The 20,247-nt window shown below is 37.4% G+C and overlaps 1 long non-coding RNA gene across 5 annotated transcripts in view; it reads right to left on the reverse strand.

Moving 5' to 3' along the window:
* The window catches only part of LOC309865227, a 230,850-nt gene that overhangs the window by 182,464 nt on the left and 28,139 nt on the right, over nucleotides 1-20,247 (reverse strand). For 4 of the 5 annotated variants that reach the window (XR_014311985.1, XR_014311986.1, XR_014311987.1 and 1 more), the window contains exon 3: nucleotides 8,626-8,681. This is a non-coding gene — a long non-coding RNA (uncharacterized lncRNA). Of the gene's footprint in view, nucleotides 1-8,621; nucleotides 8,682-20,247 lie in introns of all 5 variants that reach the window. The other variant, XR_014311989.1, reaches the window with a different exon arrangement.

Genomic DNA, 20,247 nt, shown 5'->3' on the forward strand with positions numbered 1-20,247 from the left:
TAAAGAGAAAGGTTCAAAAGTTTTAGGGGAACTAAGAACCTGCAGTTTCCAGGAAACATAAAGCGCGTCTCTAGTCTGGTGTGCCTGTAAGTGTATAATTAAAGGAAGAAAGCCTTAGTGCTTTTCTAGTCATGGCAGCCACGACTCCTATGTTTTATTTTTTTATCTAAAAGAAGAAAAACAACAACAGTGAAACTAAAACCACCAAGTTCAATTCCATGGGCCAAATCCTAAAAATAGGTCAGACCCAGCTTTCTTATGGAAAAAAATACAAAATAAGAAAGAAAACAAAAACAAAAAACAAACAAACAAAAAGAACAGAATATTGGAACTACTTTTCAAAATCATCTGAATTTGATGCCAAGTCCACAAGGTGGCTTGGTTTTTAGGGTCTTTTGTGAGTTGTGTTAAGCTCTGCACAGTGGCCATGTTTGTGATGCTGGGACATGACAGAAAAGAAAAGGTTATTGAAAGGCATACATGCTTAGTTCTTTATACCAATGCTCACAACATACAATTTCAGTTCTTATGGACAAATCTTATAGCTGTAGTTTAGAGTTGCATATATTAGTTCTCCACACAGTCATACAAAAAATGGTGGGATTAAACATGTAAGAGCTCATACTCTGCATTTTGAATATGGCTTTCAGTACATTTTTCTGCATGTATCACAAGGACCATGGTTTAAAATAATCCAGACTTTATTTTAGATTTGTTTCCCATATACATAGAGGGACACTAAAATAGGAAGATTTAGAATGACAGAATGATTTAGAATCTTGCTTCATTATCACAGCATCACTCATAATCTTCTTTAGTTTAAAATATACTCCAAGATAGAGATTTATGTTAGAGTAGTTTCCCTAACAGATCAACTCAGTCATAACTTTCATAAAGGTGACATATCTACTGAGATCAAGAGAAAAGGCTCAGAAGTTCTCATGTTCTCCATGCATCTGCCTTCTAGATTTACCTTTCAGCAAATGCTTATTGCGTACCTACAACCATGCCATGTGCTATGCTGGACACAAAGATAAAGAAGGAAATTGGTGTACATTAGTGGAAAAACCTAAAATAATTTATGTAACATGCTTAGCTCATCGCCTGGCACAGAATAAGTCCTCAGTAAGTGTTAGCTACTACAGCAATGACAGCACCACTGAAGACCCTTCTGCATATGAAAACACTCCAAGAAGGCTATGCTTTCATTTTCCACAATGTACTGTGCTATCAATCTCACTTTTAATAGCAACAGGCTCTCTTCCTGCCAGGCAAATGGGGCCAGACAAGTGTACAACAACACACAATACAATGAGTAACATGATTAGAATGGCAAAAACAAAGTATTATGGTCGCTCAAAATAGGTTGTGGAAATGAGGAAAGATTACCTTCTCGTGGGAGTTAATATTTAATCTGGGTTTTGAAAGATGGGAAGTGGTCCAGTGTGAGAGCTTAGCTAGATTACAGATTACATAAAGGGAGTGGTCAGGCAATATACTGACTAATCTTAAATGTCAGGCTAAGAGCTTGTTTTAGATTTTACTCACCAAGGAAGAGGGAGTCAGTAAAAACATTTGAACAGGGAGTAAAATATACATATACATGTCGACTTACATGCATGTGTGTGTGTATGTGTGTGTGTGTGTGTATAAAAGTGCAACACTACACTACTCCAAAATACTTTTGTCCTTTCTGGTCTGTAATTTATATTCTAGGAAATAATACAAGAGTCTGGCTACAGGGGACAAGCTGGAAGAGCTGGAGGTGCACAGAAGGCTCTCTGAGGTCAGGAATTGCCACCTGTGGTTGGCTGGACCACAGGCCTCTGGTGGGAGGCTGGGTGACAACCTGGGTGACAACCAGGATCTCCTGGAGCAGACTTCACCTCAGGAGACCTATGGATACACTTGGAGCAGGACAGATAAAACCTCTGTAGCCTGCCTGTCCAGGTCCCAGGAGGGATGCCTGATTTGTCCTGGAGCACTTGCACAGGAAGGACTGTGGTAGAGGATTAAACTTTACTAGATGCTCCACAGGTTAGGAGAGAGCTCCTGCTTAGATCTGAAGGGATATGGAAAGACAGAAACATTTCTGGTCTTCATCTTAAGATTCAGACGATTCTTTGTCTACTGTTTGGTGTATTAGTTTCCTAGGACTACTGTGACAAACAAACTGTGACAAACCACGGAAACTTATTCTCTCCATGTTCTGGAGGATGGAAGTCCAAAATCAAGCTGTTGGCAGAACCATCCTCTTTTTGAAGACTTTGGGAAAAGAATCCTTCCTAGCTTCTAACTTCTGGTGACTGCTGGCAAGCCTTCATGTTCTTTGGCTTGTAGATGCATCACTCTAATCTTTGCCTCTGCTTTTACCTGGCTTTCTCTCCTGTGTATGTCCATGTCCAAATGCCCCTCTTCTTATATGGATACCAGTTACCGGTCATTAGATGAGGGCCCACACCAATCCAGTGTGACTTCATCCTAAATTGATTATATCTGCAAAAACCATATTTCCAAGTAAAGTCATGTTCACAGGTTCCAGAGATTAGGACTTCAACATATCATTCTGGGGAACACAATTCAACCCACAATAATTGGCTAGTAAATTACTGAAGAGAGTATAGAGTGTCTTCTACCAACACTTAACAGTGGCTTCTGATCCAGTGACCTGATATCTTAACTGAGGACTTACAGAGCCATAAGTGTTCAGGATTCTGGGAGGTAGGGACACAACACTCCATAAGTTCCTGGAAAAAACAGCCTCCAACCTCCCAGCACTTCTGATATCCTCACAACAAACTGTCCCAAAGTCAAGTCTCAAGAGGAAAGGAAGCTATAATTAGAAGAGAGATCCACCTGGAGTGATGAAATTTAAGACAACCTTATCCTGTTTTATAGCTCTCTTTACCCCAATCCCCACCCACACCCCAGGAGGTACACTCCCTGACCAGCTCTCATAGCTCACTCTCAGCTGGACAGTTTTCAAAAGCTTATGAAAGGACACAGATATGAGGGCTTGGGAGACCTCATGGTGCTCACCTGCAAGAGGGGATGTGGTTAGGCTATCCGTTCTGAGATAGTCCAAAGAAATGCACCAGAAGGGAATTTTAGGATGATTACTGATCTGTGCACAGATAGAAATGTTGGTCAATTTCTACTTTACACTTCTGTTTGACAAATTCTTAAAAAGAGTTTTGTTTGACAAAACTGTATTTTTCTCTAAACTAAAAAAAAAAAAAAAAAAAAAAAGTCAAAAAAGTTTTATTATTGCTTTTTAATTGCCATCTCAGAATCAGAATCTTGGCATGTTAGAGATTCAACACACAGGTGAGAGGATTACAGGAACAGATTTTAACTCTAGCCTTAGGATGTGCTTATATTTCCACTGACCCACAATGACTGCTAATGATAGCTGATGGGATTTATCAAAATTGTAATAAATTCTTTGGTTAGTAACTTATAAAATTGTTTCAAGTCTGCTTGCCTTCCTAAATGCTAAGTACCATGAATATTAGGGCTCTATCTATTTAATTTGCTTCTATAACCCTAGTATGATGCTTGTTATATAGTAGGAGTTCAACAGATATTTGGGAAATGATTATAGACCAAAAGGAAATGGAAATAAAGACCCAATAAATCATTCTGTAGTTATGGACTTGGTCATTATATGAATATGAATCAGCCAGGATTACTGAGCTGGGAAATTATTGACTTTAAAGGTAGATAGGCATAGAGTTGACTTGATCTGTATCCCAGAGAAAACTAAGGCACCAAATCCAGTGCCCAGCACCAACTTAGAACATATGTAGCTAAAAGCTTGCTCATATCTTGAATTCAAATTCAAACTTATTTTTAAAAGTGATTAAATCTATATTGTTTTGATTTTATAGAAATTTCTCAATTGATAAAGAAACTAATAAAAAATATTATAAATTAATCCACTCTACTATAGTATATCGTTTTAAAGTATTAGCATGATTTTATTTTTAGTTTTGTATTTTACCTATACTTGTTAGTTCTCCCCTTAAAATAGATTACTATATCTTCTAGTTCAGGGTTGTATACCAATATGGGCATACTAATTTTTCACAGCTTTACTCATTAAAATTAGTATTTGTGCTTTCACTGCACAATCCTTTTAACTTTCCTGTATGTCTGAAAACTTTCATAACAATACTTTGAGAAAAATAAAGTTAGAAAAGAGGAATAGGTATGGGTCACTTATCATCACTGAAAAGAGGACAGGTACTTTCTTAAATATTATATATTAATGAAATGACTTTTTAAACTCTTCTTTTCACATTTATCAGCATGCTCTACCACTTAATTGCTCTGCAAACCTTGGGCAAGTAATTTCTCAGGGTTTCTTCTGCACAAGAATATGTCACATGCCCAAAGGTAGTGGTTTGAGTCAGACAATTTCTTGGTATCATTTGGTATAATTTCCTGATTAATGTTAATAGAAATGGAATATAAAACTCCAATTGCCTTAATCTATTAACAGTTATAAGCTCCCTCATGCATGTAGGTTAACCATAGGAAATTGCTATTTTTATACTCAGAAAATTGTCAAATATCAGAGGTTTCCTGTGATCCAACATAATACGTACTGATATAGATAATACAACTTTTACCAGATATTCTATTTAGTCAACATGTACTTAACTGGCACCTAATTTATGTCAGCAACAAGTGTCTCTGTATGTCAGAAACAAAGAGGAAAAGTCCCTGAATTAGAGGTGTATATAGTGCAGTCTCTTTCTCTCCAGCTTTATGATCTAATAGTGATGCTTATCATGTGTTATGGAAACACGGAGAACAAACACTAACCCTGACTGTGCTACTGAAGAGGATTTCACCAAAGACATACTAGAAAAGAGAAAGAGAGGTAAGGGCACTAAGGCACCAGTCAGTGTGAGCTGGCATGAAGGTATACAAGGATATTTGTCCTGAGACAGGAGGGATAGATTGGGTCCTAGCATAAAGGTCATGCTAAGGAGTTTAGATTTTGTCTTAGTTAATAATGTCATTATTAGCTTTGATTTAGAAAAAGATTAGTTTTAGAGAGATAACTATGGTGACAATGTAAATGATACACTAAAGTTGGGAGAAGCTGGTCTCCAGGTGACAAAATAGCAGGCTGCTGCAAATGAATGAGAGCATGAGGACAGAAGAGAGGCTGCATTCATAGAGATTTCTGGCAACAGAACTGATAAGATTTGGCAACACCATCAAATATAACTGTCATCAAATTTAAGAACTTTTAGGTCATTGTTTCCTCAAATCTTTTCTGCATTGTTTTCTATCTCCTTTCAGACTCCACTTACATTCGTGTTAGACCTTTTGATATTGTCCTACAAGTGACAGAGTCTTTGTTCATTTTTATTTTAAATCTTCTCCCTCTTTGTTATTTAGATTGAACAATTGCTATTATGTATCTTCAAATGTATTGATTCTTTTTGTCATCTTCAATTCGCTCTTAAATCCATCCAGTGAGTTTTTCTTCTTCCTTTCGGATATTATATTTTTTATTTCTACGTTTCCATTTGGTTCTTTGTTAGAATTTCTATTTCTCTGTTGAAATTTCCTCTACTAACTTATTGTGATCATATTTTTCTTTACATTTCTAAATAGTTGTAAGAGCTGCTTTAAAATCTTGTCTGTTAATTCCAATTTCTTGGAGCAATTCTCCACTGCTTATCTTTGTTCTTTAGTATAGGTATCACTTTCTGTTTTCCTCATATTTGGTCATTTTGTTTTGCAACCTGAATCCTGTACAGAATACACTACATTTCTGTGGAGATTACTGATGTTTTATTAGTTTTCACAACAAGATACCTTGGCAAACTTAAACTCCAAACTATTTGGTGGTCAGCAGCTGAACTCTCTGTTCAATCCCTCCAGTCTTGGGTGGCTGTTCCTACCACACATGCACACGTCATAAGTCAACCAGATATGTGGACGGAGTTAACATGCAGAATCTGGGACTCTCCTTCTGTGTCTCTCTCCTTTCTGGGATTTTCACCCTCACTCTCCAGTCATTATGGTAACCCTGAATACAGTGCTGACTGGAGCTGCCCTCAAGTGACAAGTATTAACTATGAAAAAGCTCACTGGGCACTATTCTATTTCCAAGTACCAATGCTTCTCCAGTTTCTGCCCACCTTTGTTCGTCCTCCAGTAGTTTCAGATAGTTGATTATATATATATATATATATATATATATACACACACATACACACATATACACACACACAAACACATGTGCATATGCATCTGTATGTGTATAAAATTATGTGTATATTGTGTGTATGTGTGTGTAATTGTTATCAATGGAATGTTGATATGATCTGAGCTACTCTGCCACTACAAAGAGAACCCATACCTAATATGAGATTAGATGTATTCTCTGTTTAGAAAGTAACCAGGGAAAAAATAAGTAAGTAATAAAGTCCTTAAATGAAAAGTGAAATATATCAAGAAAAAAGCAAATAACCCTAAGAAAAGTAAGCAAAAGAATGAATAAGTATATCACAGAGGGGAAAAGACAAATGGTCAATAAACATATAAAAAATGATCAACTCTAGCAATAGTCAAGTAACTTCAAATTAAAATAACAATATTATACCTATTTTTTGACAAAAACTAAGACAACTAACAGCCAAGATATGGATCAATGGAAATTTCTATACAGTGCTTAGAGGAAGATAAAAATTATACAGTGGAAAATAATGATACTGTTTTGGAAAGTTGATCATTTGCTATTCCATTCCAAAATATACACAAGGTAGAAAATCTCTTTGTGCGTCAGGAGTACTAGAATGTTCAGGGAGGCATGTTTCATAGTAATATAAAAAAAAAAAAAAAACATGGAAACCAAATATCCACTTCCAAAAGAGTGGAGATATTTCATACATTCTCAAAGTTAATATTCCACAATGATGAAAAGAATAACCTACCACTAGACATTAATATGTATTATCTTAGAAACAGTATCAAGTAGAAAAAGACTAAATACATGCATTATGAAACTATTTTTACAAAGCTCAAAAAATAAGGAACTAAATAGTATCTTATTTCAATTCATATGTCTACATAGTAAAGTTATTTTTTATAGATCTTATTTATTTACTTGAGAGAGAGCAAGAGAGAGAAAGAGAAACTGCACACAGGGGAAGAGGAAGAAGCAGACTCCCCACTGAGCAGAAAGCCCAACATGGGGTTCCATCCCAGAACCCTGAGATCATGACCTGAACCAAAGGCAGATGCTTGACCAACTGAGCCACCCAGGTGTCCCACTAAAACTATTTTTTTTGAAAAGGATGATTAATGAAAAATTCAGCATAGAGATCACCTCTGGGGGAAGAAACAAGAGTTGGATAAGAATAAAAATGTATTGGTATTTTTCTAATTCTTAAGGAGGGGATGGGTTCACAGGAATTACTTTGAAAATATGCTTCATAAATTACTCATTTTTACATATAATGTTTTCTATGCTTAAAATAAAATATTAAAATGTAGAAGAGGCATAAAATGAATAGAACTTGGAAAAAGATGAATAAAAGTGTAATACCAGGAGGGATATCTTGCTGTCATGTTTTTAGCTGAGTAAATACTACTTGTCTAAATATATTTTTTGTAAATCCCAACTTTAATAACATTTAAATAATTAGGTACTTGGATGTCTTTTTGAATTAGCATATTTTTTGGAGTAATAAGACTTTGAAAAGCCATATTTTTGTCCAAAAAAATGACATTCTGAGTATTCATAACATAGTGGCTTATATAAAACATTTTTTGATGAATTAATTTTTCTTTTAAAGATTTTATTTATTTGACAGAAAGAGAGAGAGCACAGGAAGGAGGAGCAGCAGGCAGAGGGAGAGGGAGCAGCAAACTCCCCACTGAGCAGGGAGCAGGACACGGGACTCCTCCCAGGACTCTGAGATCATGATCTGAGCTGAAGGCAGATGCTTAACTGACTGAGCTACCCAGGCACCCCTTGATGAAATAATTTTGACTTCAATTTTAACATTCTGGCACTTGAAACTTATTACTTAAGTTTATTATTTAAATAGGCCCTTCCCTTTGGTTTACAACTAGTTTAGAGTGCATACTAAGCAACCATTTTTATTGAAAGAAAATATTAAAATTCATCATTCCCAAATAAGGTTTCTGAATTAAGTTCTCTCCTACGCCAAAATCTTGTCTAAACTGATACATGCTTTTTTTTTTTTTTTGTCAAAATGTAGGTCATTCTGAAAGAAATGCTTTCATAAGAAAACCATGTATGATTAATGTTAATTTGAAAAGGTACCCTAAAATTCTGTGGTCTTCTGAATATCACATGTTGAAAGAAAGCTATTTGGGATCATATTGTAAGCTTCCCAAAAAGGCCAAGGAGTCTTTTTCTAGTGATGTTATAGAGTTCATCTTGAAAGCAGCTGGAAATATTTAGGGAAATAGTCACAATTTAGAATGTAATTAGATTCTTAGTCATCAGGGTAAAGAACATACCAGACAACAATCAGAATGCCAGGCTCTTTCAAACCAAGGACAGAAAGTGAATTGCAAATCTAGAAAAGATTTCCAGAAGGGAAAAACATTCTTATTTCTTCTACTTACCAAGTATGTTTTAAGTTCTCTTGGGTTGGTTTTTCCAAGCTGGTGATACTGGAACACTGAAAAATTTAAGTATAAGTGATTAAGAGCTGGGAAAAGTTGAGATCCTTCCCATTCAAGAGTAGTTTGCAGACCAGATGGGATCTTGGTTGAAATTCAGAACCAAGTCTGGGGGCCACCCAGGCTTACTGAGTCAAAAATCTTCATTTCCACAAGACCCCCCACATAATTTATGTGCCCATTAAATTGAGGGACTCCCTGGTGTAGACTAAGTTTATTTCAAATAAAATTACATAAAAATCATATTCTTTTCTTCAGGTTATTATATTTCACATAAATGCTGTGAATAATAATGAAGTCCTAAAGAGAGATGGTACACTTTGCTTTTTTTCTCTCTTCTAACTAAAACAAAAAATGATGATTATATCTCCTTTCCTGGATATTAATTTTTGTGAACTGGGAAAGTTAGAAAAGCAGGTGTTTCCCTTAGGATGAAGGAGACATACAAGATCTTCAAGGGCAAATATTAAGCTAGAATTATTATTCTGTTAAAAATCCTTTCCTGTTGTGTTTTCTTTTAAGTCAAAAAAAGACCAAAACCACACCCACTTATCCCAGTAGACATTAACCTTTCAGTGGATGAAGGTTGAGTTAAGGAGAATTGCAAGAAGCCAGCTAAGATGCTGCCATAAGAGTTTATAGGTAACATGAAACTAAACGTGTTTTACTTAGAAACCAGGTTTTTCCTAATTTCCAGCAAGTCCTGTCAGCTCTAGGTCCGCTGAACTATGGGCACCTGTGCTCCATTTCCTATGAAAGCCTTATCCAAATCATCACAGTCTCTCAGCTGGGCCAGAGCCTTCTAACCAACAGGTCCCCCTCCCTCCCGTCTGGCTTCCCTCTAGCCCTTCTCAGATGGCAGTCAGGGGGCCCTTTGTAAACACAAACCAGACCACCCCCTTCCTGGCTCGGGCCTTCCATAGCTCCTATGCAGTGGCCCAATGGATACTGCATGGAAAGGCCCCTGCCTCACTTAACACAGGTATTCTCCTGCTCCCCCATGGTATACCCACACCAGCCTCAGGTTCCCATTTCTGGCCCTTTCCTGCCTCTGGTCTCTGTACCTGCTCCTCTCATCCTATCCCAACACAAACACTCTGGCTCATTCTCATCTTTCAACTCAAAGGTTACCTCTGCAGGACAGCCTCTCCTGGCCAGGCCACCTTATCTGAAATAGCAGCTTGCCCCTCATGCCCTCTCACTCTATGGCTGTCACTGTTTCTCTCCTAGTATCCTATAGTGTAATCTGTAATCGTATTGTTGATTGGTTCTCCTGCTTATTGCCTGTCTCCCGAGCTAGACTCTGTGGTCCAAGGAAACAGAGAGTGGTCTACCTTTCTCATTGCCCAATCCCAAGCTCCCAGGACAGTATCTGGCACATAGGAGTGCCCCGTAAACATGTAATGAATGAATCAATGAGTGAAATTAAAGAAATTAACATTATAAAGATATGATTCCTAGATAGTTATTAAACATATATTGTAGTTAGTGATTGCTTTGTAACTTTATTCAAATAAAAAGTACCTTAAATATAGTCCAGTGATATTACTGAACTATAAATCATCATTAATATCACTTTCATGTTTTTTCATAATTATAATCCATAGATACTGTGGCCACTAGGGAGAATATATAGGTCACCCAAGTCAAGCAGTCCAAATCACCTTTTATATTACAAGTATTTTCCTAAGAATCATATCTAATGTCACACTGATGATGGTCTCAGCGAGTTGTCTGCCCAATCCATTTTCCCTTCTTCCCTAATAGACCTCGATTGTTTCGGGGACATAAACGTGCCCAGATGGCACTTCTCAGCCTGCCTTTCAGTCAAGTGAGTGCCATGAAACACAGTTCTGGCCAAAGAGACAGAAACTTCAATCTTCAGAGAAAGTTTTGCATTCCTTTTTTTATTATTTTATAAACATATTATGTATTACTTGCACCAGGGGTACAGGTCTGTGAATCATGAGGCTTGCACATTTCACAGCACTCACCAAAAGTTTTGCATTCTTTTATTTTTTTTTTAAGATTTTATTTATTTGACAGGCAGAGAGAGAGGGGGGAAGCAGGCTCCCCACTGAGCAGAGAGCCCAATGTGGGGCTCAATCCCAGGACCCTGGGACCATGACCTGAGCCGAAGGCAGAGGCTTTGACCCACTGAGCCACCCAGGTGCCCCAAGTTTTGCATTCTTGAGAAAGATTCGACTAATTGCTCTGGGATGCTCCCTTCTATTACCAGCCTGGAAGTTGAACATGGTGGCTTGAGCTGCAGTGGCCCCCACTTAACCATGAGGGACATATGAAAGGAAGCACAGAGATCTTGCTTCAGATAGTCTCAAAACACTGAACCAAAACCAGCAACTGATGCTGACCTTCAGATTACTTGGTGAGCAAATGTGACTTTGTTTAAACCATTGTTTTCTGATAAACTCTGATACCTTAAAACCTGTAGTGAGTGTTCTCCTATACATGCTACTCTACTCATTCTCTCCATGAGAACCAGAACCATCTTTTAAGAACCAGTTCAAGCATCTTTCCCTCCAAAAGCCTTCCACATCCCTCTCAGGCAGGGTCCCTCTCATTCTTCTGGGCCTCCCAGTGCCGTTACAACAGTGATTTGTGCTGCAACCGTCCTGTTCTGTGCCTGTTCCTTCGGGTCTGTGAGACACAGGCCTGATATCTCATTCAGCTTTGCATCTTAATTAAACTCTTAACATGCCACGGGTTACCACACCCCTGAAAATCACTCACCAAATAAAGGAATGAATGTCCTTCAGCCCATGGATACGGTTTTGGAACCATTACATCTCACTGTGTCTATGAATAATTCATTTTTAAGCACCTACTACTTGCGAGACTCTATACCAAGCATTAAGGATAAAGTGCCGGACAAAGGGGACAAAATTTTGACCCTATGTAGATATTCCTCCACTGAAAAAACTTAGACAAATTGAGTGCAAATCAATTAATGGGTATTGCAGGATATCGACTCTGCGCAGTAGTAAGTCATGAAGGCAGAGATGATTATATACCCCAAGGCAGTAATGGAATGCAAAAAGTATCATTTAGAAAATAGAAGAGAAGTCTAAGTCTGCCTTGTTAAAATGTTAAGAAGAAAATAAGCAATAATTCCTCTTCCACTATTTATGCTGGATCTAGTTACTACTAAGGAATAGAAGAGAAAAAACTAAGATGAACCAGAAATACTTCTACTTAATACACTCAGATACATGTACAGTGATGTGTTTTACATGATTGTTACATTATAACAGTCAAAATTTGGAAACAATCTAAATATTCCTCAGCAGGGGATCCATTAAATAAAATATGGTAATTTCATACTATAGAATATTAGGTGGCCATTAAAAGAATGAGGAAGCCCTACAGCTACTGGTGTAGGGGAAAAAAAAAAAAAAAAAACCTTCTGAGATAGATAACGAAAAGAGAAGGGAAGCCTCAGAATAACACAGACTGAAGAGGGAAGGGAAGGAAGCAGGAGTGAAAACTGACACAAGAAAGAAAAAAAAAACCCAAATAGTACTGCATCTATGAAAAAAATTAAACTTGTAACTTCTTTCCCAAGGAAAAAACACCAGGCTCAGCTTTAATCCTTGATTCCTACAAAACTTTCAAGGAAAAAATAATACCGATATTACATAACATCTTCCAGAGAAAAGAAAGAAGGGAATATTTACAATCTCATTTTATGTGGGCAGCATGTTGACGTCAAAATCTGATATGAATTTTACAAGAAATAAATACACCAAGAACAAGCCACTGTCTCCCATAAGTATGGTCGTAAAAATCATACACACAATATAAACAAACTAAATCCTATGGTCCATAAAAAGAATTAAACACCACAACCAAGATTGGCTTGCCCCAGAAATGCACAATTTAATATTTGGAACCTACTAATAAAATTCAACATACTCACAGAAAAAAAAAAAAAAGAAAGGAAGAAAGAAAGGAAAAACTCACATGGTCATCACAAAAGGTCCAGGAAAAAAATCACTTGATAAAAGTCAGCATTCATTCTTGGTAGAAAAAAATTCAACAGATTAGGAATACAAGGGAAATTCCTTAATTTGATAAAAGATCGCTACAAGAACAAAACAAATCAAAATAGAAAAAAATCCTATAGCAAACATAGTAAAATTCACAGTGAAATAGGAAAAGCCTAATCCATATCTCACCCTCATTGCCCTGAGTATAATAAACTACAAAAATATTTGCCATTAAATTAATAAACCAAATCAGAGAGAGATGAGAAATAACAACAGAGATGTTCTAACATAAATGGCAGATACGTACAAGGTAATGACCAACTAAATAAGGTATTCCAAAAGTGTTTGTTGTATTATTTAATTAAATACACTCTGGAATTACAATCATTCTACTCAGGAATAATGGCAGTTCAATTTAGATTTGGCTCAGCAAATTAAATGCAAAATTTGAAACAGGGCAATAGCAAATAGGTTGATTTATTTCTTGTGTATTCGTATTTGTTTTCACCTTGTCTTGAAGACCTTTTACTCAGTTACATCTAAGAATTTAATTTTATATTCTTAATTGCATGTTACTACTGACTTTTTGGTTTTCTTTGTAAGTTACTTTAAGTTAGTCGTGGAAGTAACCCCTGAAAAAATAAGTAAAAAAACAAATAAAATAAAACTTGGTTAAAGCAGAACTCAGCTAACAAAGTCACTCTTTTTAAGGTCTCAAATTTTCTTATTGTGAGAAAAAAATATATATCTAAATAACACCATATCCTAAAACATATTGTTATTTGCCATTTAAAAATAGTTATTATTATTATTTTTTTTTAATTCAATTAGCCAACACATAGTATAAAATTAGTTTCTGATATAATGTTCAATGATTCATCAGTTGCATATAACACCCAGGGCTCATCACATCACGTGCCTTCCTTAATGTCCATCACCCAGTTACTCCATCCACCCACCCAACTCCTCTCCAGCAACTCTCAGTTTGTTTCCCAGAGTCAAGAGTCCCTCGTGGTCTGTCTCCCTCTCTTGATTTCTTCTCAGTTTTCCCTCCCTTCCCCTGTTATCCTCTATACTATTTCTTATATTACACATATGAGTGACAGCATATGATAATTGTCTTTCTCTGATTGACTAATTTTACTCAAAGGCACTCAAAATTTAGATACCTTAATTATCAATAAGAATTCTGTTTAGACTTTACTTTAGTAGACATGATAGGGAAGAGCAGAGATTATCTGTGAACAAAAACGACTTTCTAAAGAAATATGACAGCTATTAACACGGGACATTATCTTTCTGTATTAAGTCTTTGGAGGTTCTAGGTTATTTAAAGTATGATGAACCTGGGGCACATGGGTGGCTCAGTTGGTTAAACATTTCCCTTTGGCTTAGGTTATGATCCCAGGGTCCTGGGATTGAGCCCTGCATCGGGCTCCGTGCTCAGCAGGGAGTCTGCTTCTCCCTCTGCCTCTGCCTCTTCCCCAGCTTGTGCATGTGTGCTCTCTCTCTCTCTCAAATAAACAAAATCTTAAAAAAAAAAATATGATGAACCTTTCCCTGCAAGTTAAACCTTGTAGTCCACATTAATAATAGATAAAGATGATAAGGTTGCATTCCAACATCAGATTCTAAATTACAAAGAACAAAATTTTGTACCCATTCGGCTTAACCCTTAAAATGTTTCCCCCCCCCCCAACATTAAGACAACTCCCAATGCATTATGTAACAACTATGCAAATGATATGAGTTCCTTTAGGGAAGGAGTTGTGTTAGTTAATTGGCATTGGTTAGGCACTCGATAAAGAGTTGTCAAACAAATGAATCAGGTTTCATTCATTTTATTCTAAAAGAGAAACACCAAAACATGATTGTTACAAAATAAAATTAGCTTAGGAAGGTAATAACTACCAGTAGAAAATATTTCAAACTGTGTTAAAAATAAGCAGAACATCTGATGATGGCATCAGATTGAGAATTTGCCATGAACCAGTCACTTTGTATTTGTTATCTTATTTAATCCTTACCAAAGCTCTGTGAGGAAAATATGACTAGAATACACAGTTTACTGATGGGGAAACCAAGGTTTAGAGTTACATAACTTGCCGGAGACACATAGTTACAAAATGGTAAAGCAAGTATTTGACCTCGAAGACTCTGTCTCTCAGATTTACTCTTTTAACCACTACGTGATCCCATCTTCAATTTTGTAAACCACTTTTCACTTACAGTATGTAGTCTTTGAAAGCAATGAGGTGGGGGAGCACTAGGCAGACTCTTACTTCCTAAAAGGAGATATGAAACATAATGAAATTGCTTATAATGGCACGTATTGGAGCCAAGATGGTGGTTTTTAATAAAACTGAGAAAGGCTGGATTGCTTTCCCACAGAAATTGTGGAAACACAGATGCTGCCCAACTTTAAAAATGTAAAATAGTTCATGTTTTTGATCTCTGGACCAAAGGAAAAACTACAAATTCCACTGTTTGGAACATTTCATGGAAGTGTTTTAAAGGAAACCATTATTATAATCATGGTACCCACCAGCGCTGTGAGAGTCCAAGCTCTGTCAACATTTTCTTTATAAATTCGCTATTAGGACTTTCTAACTCATCCAGTATTATGCAGCGAGAGCTTAAAAATCTGAAATATAAGATCTTAAATGGTGAGTGATATTGTTCCAAGAATTAAGGAGGAAAATGGATATCATGTGATACAGACACAATAGAAAAATGTCTGGCTTATGCAGCATTTTAACAGGTATTAGCTGTCTTTTACTTTGTTTTTCTTGCTTGGGAAGAAGGTTTAGGAAAGAGGGTGGGTTGATCTGGAATAGAAGGTTATATTGCAACCAACCATGAACAAAATTTTCAGTTTTTAGTATGTTACAAAGAGTTCGATAAACTCTTAAGAAAGCTAGATGTTGGGGCGCCTGGGTGGCTCAGTGGGTTGAGCCTCTGCCTTCGCCTCAGGTCATGGTCTCAGGGTCCTGGGATCGAGCCCCGCATGGGGCTCTCTGCTCAGTGGGAGCCTGCTTCCTCCTCTCTCTCTGACTTCCTCTGCCTACTTGTGGCCTCTCTCTGTCAAATAAATAAATAAAATCTTAAAAAAGAAAGCAAGCAAGCTAGATGTTGTCTCCACTTTCTGAGTCTGCACAAAGCCTTGGAATCTCATCAAGAGAGATTACGTTTAAGAACTCTGACACTTTGCTTTTAGTCTAAAGCATAAAAAGACTGAAAGAGCTGTCATTTCTAATCCTGTCTAGTACATTCCAGCTAAATGGGAGCAAGAAGACATAGAGAAAAAATAATTATTCAGTCATAGTTCAGAACTTCAGCAAGTGTTGAGCTTAACTCCTTTCTCAATAAGGGTTAAAGTTGAAGGGACGGGATTCCTCGGAACATCCTTCTCTTATCTCTACTTTCTGTATCCCCTGCACTGTTATTTTCTCATCTTCCTTCCTTGAGATGACTTGCCTTTAATATGAAATCAAAGGTGAAAAAAATATATAACAAATCTTATCTTACAAAGGCAAGTGAACTAAATGTTAACAACTCATTCTGGGATGACACTTCATGTCACCATTTATCATGCTTAAAAACCATAATGAATGGTTTGTAAAATCACATGGGATGGCTAAGTCAGAAGACAACCAATCAAACAATGCAATCCACTTAATTCATGATGGCCAATCTACACAGTCACAAAATGTGGAAGAGACCAAGAAAGATTAGGTCCCTTCAACTGACACTGGGAAAACAACAAAACAAAACAAAACACAGTGCATGGCTCAAGACCATCCTATTTGCTGGGAACCACACAAACATAACCATATGTGGCTTCCTCTGCTAATCTATCCAATTAGAGTTTTACTTTATAGATCTTTTAAAAAAATACCATCTACATGAAGTTTCAAATCTAAACTCCCCCAGACTTCTAGGATTACTAAAACTCGGTTGGTTGATTATTATAGTGTGAAGTGATCTAGATCTATTTTTTGGTGGGGTCTGATATTCCCTACCAAAAGACTCAGCAGGCTGTTTAAACCAACTTGGGTTTTTTGTTTCTGGATTGATTTTACATAGTGAATTTTCACATCAAATATTCACTTAATGAATGAAGCCTTTTATTAATAGACCCATCTCAAACTGTCCAGTAAGTCTCAAAACTTTGACAATTATGGCTCTTTCCACTACTATGCTTTATACCTTATGAGTCACATAATTTTCTTATGGACCTTTTTTTGGCTACAAGCACATCCTAATACCAAACAAAAATGACTGAACAGTAAACTGATGCATGTGTCAGCATAATCTAAATATGGAAGGCATCTCTTATAAGCAGAAATGGTGCTAAAATTCTGAAGTTAGAAGGTTTACTGTAAGTAAGAAGCCAAAAGTTCAGACATTCAACCAAAGTTGATCCAAACCTCTTGGGTTGGAAACATCACAAAAGCAGGCTTTTCCACGAAATGGCCTGTATTTCCTGTTTTTAGCTAAGCTGGAAGCGTAATGGGAACAATAGTTATTATGGCATGGCACTGCTTCTACTTTGGGTCTGAAAACACCAAGCAGACACTGTGAGCGTGACGAATCCAAAGAAAAAAAGTTGAGTGGAGAGGTGTTCTGGGCTATGAAAAGGAGAGTTAACCGGGACAGAATTTCCTAACTTGACCACCAGTTAACCATAGCTTGGACGCCCAGTGTGCTGTGAGTCACTAGCAACTTGCTCCAAAATAACACAAGAACATCTTGGGCTAAATCATTACTGGAGTATATTGTTAATAATATTCCCAGAAAAAAAATTAAGCAGAAACAATTATTCAATGGGTAAGATGGCATTCACACAAATTCCTTTTTACAGAATAATCTGGAAATGAGATAGTGTAAGAAACCTGCTAGACAGATAGTCTGATAATGTGATTCACCACATGCACGTAGAAATTTGGGGCAAAAATCACAGCTCCCTTCAACAGGTTGATAATAGTTCTTCACAGGAAAAGCGTGGAATTGTTAAAGACAGAACACGAGCTGAATTTTCATAAGCCTCCAAAGTCTTATGGATTGTGAATATAGAACTATATTTTGCATCTTCCGAAAGGCCACTTATCGCTGTTGTCTCAAACTTACTTTCTTAGCATCTTTAAAGCTAAAGCTTTCTAACTGACAAACTCAAACCACTAATATTCAACCATTTAGTTAGTATGATTAGAGAGACCTGTGCATTATTAATTATGCATCCTCAATTAAGAATGCAAATTTGGGAGCTATAGCTGCTTTCTACGTGATCGCTCCATGATAAACAGCAGCCCCTCAAGTTGGACAAGCCATCGAGTAATGCAATCTCTCAGTATCCTCTTCTATAACCTGGAAATACGATTACTCCCTAATAAATCAATCCCCAAAGCTGAAGCACAAAACTCTACAATAAGAAAAAACAGGGGAAAAAGAAAATGAGTGTTTAGGATTTGCAGCCAGGACCAGATAGCCTTAATAGGAGAATTTATCAACACCAACCTATAAAAGAGGTTTATGAAGCCTTACAGAGTGAAAAGTAAGAAAACAATGAGACAGCTCAACTGAGACATGGGTCTAGGGGTCACTAGCTTCCCCTTCCATCCTTCTGTGAAGGTCATTCCTAGCACCAGGAGCAAGCCAAGCCTACTGGTTAGGGCAGTAGAGTGGTAGAGTGACTCACCAAGGTCCAACAGAAGAGCAAAGGATGCATTGCTCAAAACTCGCCCTGGGGCAAGTTCTCCACCAAGGTCAGGGTATGAAGCCAAACAGGGCAACAGTCAGTAAATTCTAGAATAGGCAGTTATGCCAGAGTTCCAGGCAGAAGGATGCTGAGAGGGCCTAGGCCTTTGGAGGGAATAAAGATGACAGGCCTTGCACGTGCATTTGGTGGGTACAGTCAAATGAGGACCTGCCCTACCGTCTGGGGCAAAAGTCCTGCACGGGTGTGTGCTGCTTTGCTCCGTTCCTGTGTTCTGTTTTGGCAAGCTCCATTTTGCCACAATTCCTTCCTTCCCTCTTTGCATCCCTGATACCTTGTATGTATGTCTCCAGGGGTTTATACTCCAGGCCTAAGTAATACTTCACATGAAAGCAGATTAATCAACGGCACATACAGTATGTTTATTATTCATTTTTAGGACTGGGTTAATAATTCAGCAATCGTAGCTAATGGCTATAAAAAGGGAGATAAAGGAACAATGGGCCCCTTGTACCGGGGCAGCCAGGCTTCCTCCCTGGAGCCGTGCCACTGGCGGATGGGCTCTGAAACAGGCCTGAACTCTGCTCTGGGGCCACCTTCAGTCGACGCCTTCAGTAGAGCCTGGAGGCGTGTTCCTGGACTTGAATCTCGCAGACTATGTGTATTCGTTTGTTCAGCTTTGATCCTGTGACAAAAATAAATAAATAAAAGAAGAAGACTGTGTGTGATTTCATGAGAAGGACTGGCCTGGCTGACGTAATCCGAAACAAAGGGAACTAACTACACAGAAGCAAAACAAATACATACACAGTGGCTCTTCTCGTTTAAAAATGACATGACAATGAAACCCTAAGAGTGAGTTATGCACTGAGGCAAAGGTGGCATCTCATTTTCTGTGTCCCAGCATTGGAGGGCATATGGCACATGGCAAACATTCTATTAACACTCTGTGAACCTAAGTGAACCGTGTTGCTTCCTATCCCCACCGCCGGTCTCCTTTCATCCATTCAGTTAACCAGCTGCACTCGTCCTCAGCTTAGCCATCACTTCCTCAAAAAAGACCTGCCCAGACCTCTCCAGCGTGATCAATCTCCCCAAGAACACTATTATGCACACTCCTTCAAAGCACCTATCAGCCGTAATTGTACATTTACTCGCAAAGCTCTTTGATACAAACAATACAAACCATAAACAATAAATTCCAAAGAGGCAAGAACTGTGCCTTTTTGTTTTTCGCTCATGCAGTAAATGTTGTTTCTGTTGGCACTCAGTAAATATTTGTTAAAGTAGTGGACCAAGAACCTATAATTTTCATGGTTTCCTCTCATTCTAATAATACTCACAAGACCTTAAATAATATGAAATAAATTATCCAACACACACTCACATAACAGTCAGAGCTGGGAAAGCAAGTGTGCAATGCAGAGCCAGCCAGTGAGGAAGAATTTTAATAAGGCAAAGGAAAAACGCAAATATCTTTCATTATAGCTAGAAGTTAAGTCTCCATTCTGGAACATACCATTAAATTGCTTATGGGGAAATGTTTACTCTTTTACAGGCATCTCAGTTGTCTCATTTTTTAAAGCATAATCCACTAAATTGAACCACTTGAAGGTCAAAAACCCTCAAATATTGTCTATTTCATATGGCCTAATCTAGCAGACAATGTATGTTTGCTTACATAGTTTAGTTTAGACATATATAAGCAGTTCTTCTGTGAAATTGTTCTCTGTACGTTGGAAATTAAAAAAAGGAGGGGGAATGCTCTGCTGTTTCAAAGTATAATACCGAAGAACACGAGCTATGGCAAATGACAATGCTATTTTCTATTTGAAGACAAAA

Source organism: Mustela nivalis (genome assembly GCF_964662115.1).
Source record: "Mustela nivalis genome assembly, chromosome: 5".
Lineage (NCBI taxonomy): Eukaryota > Metazoa > Chordata > Mammalia > Carnivora > Mustelidae > Mustela > Mustela nivalis.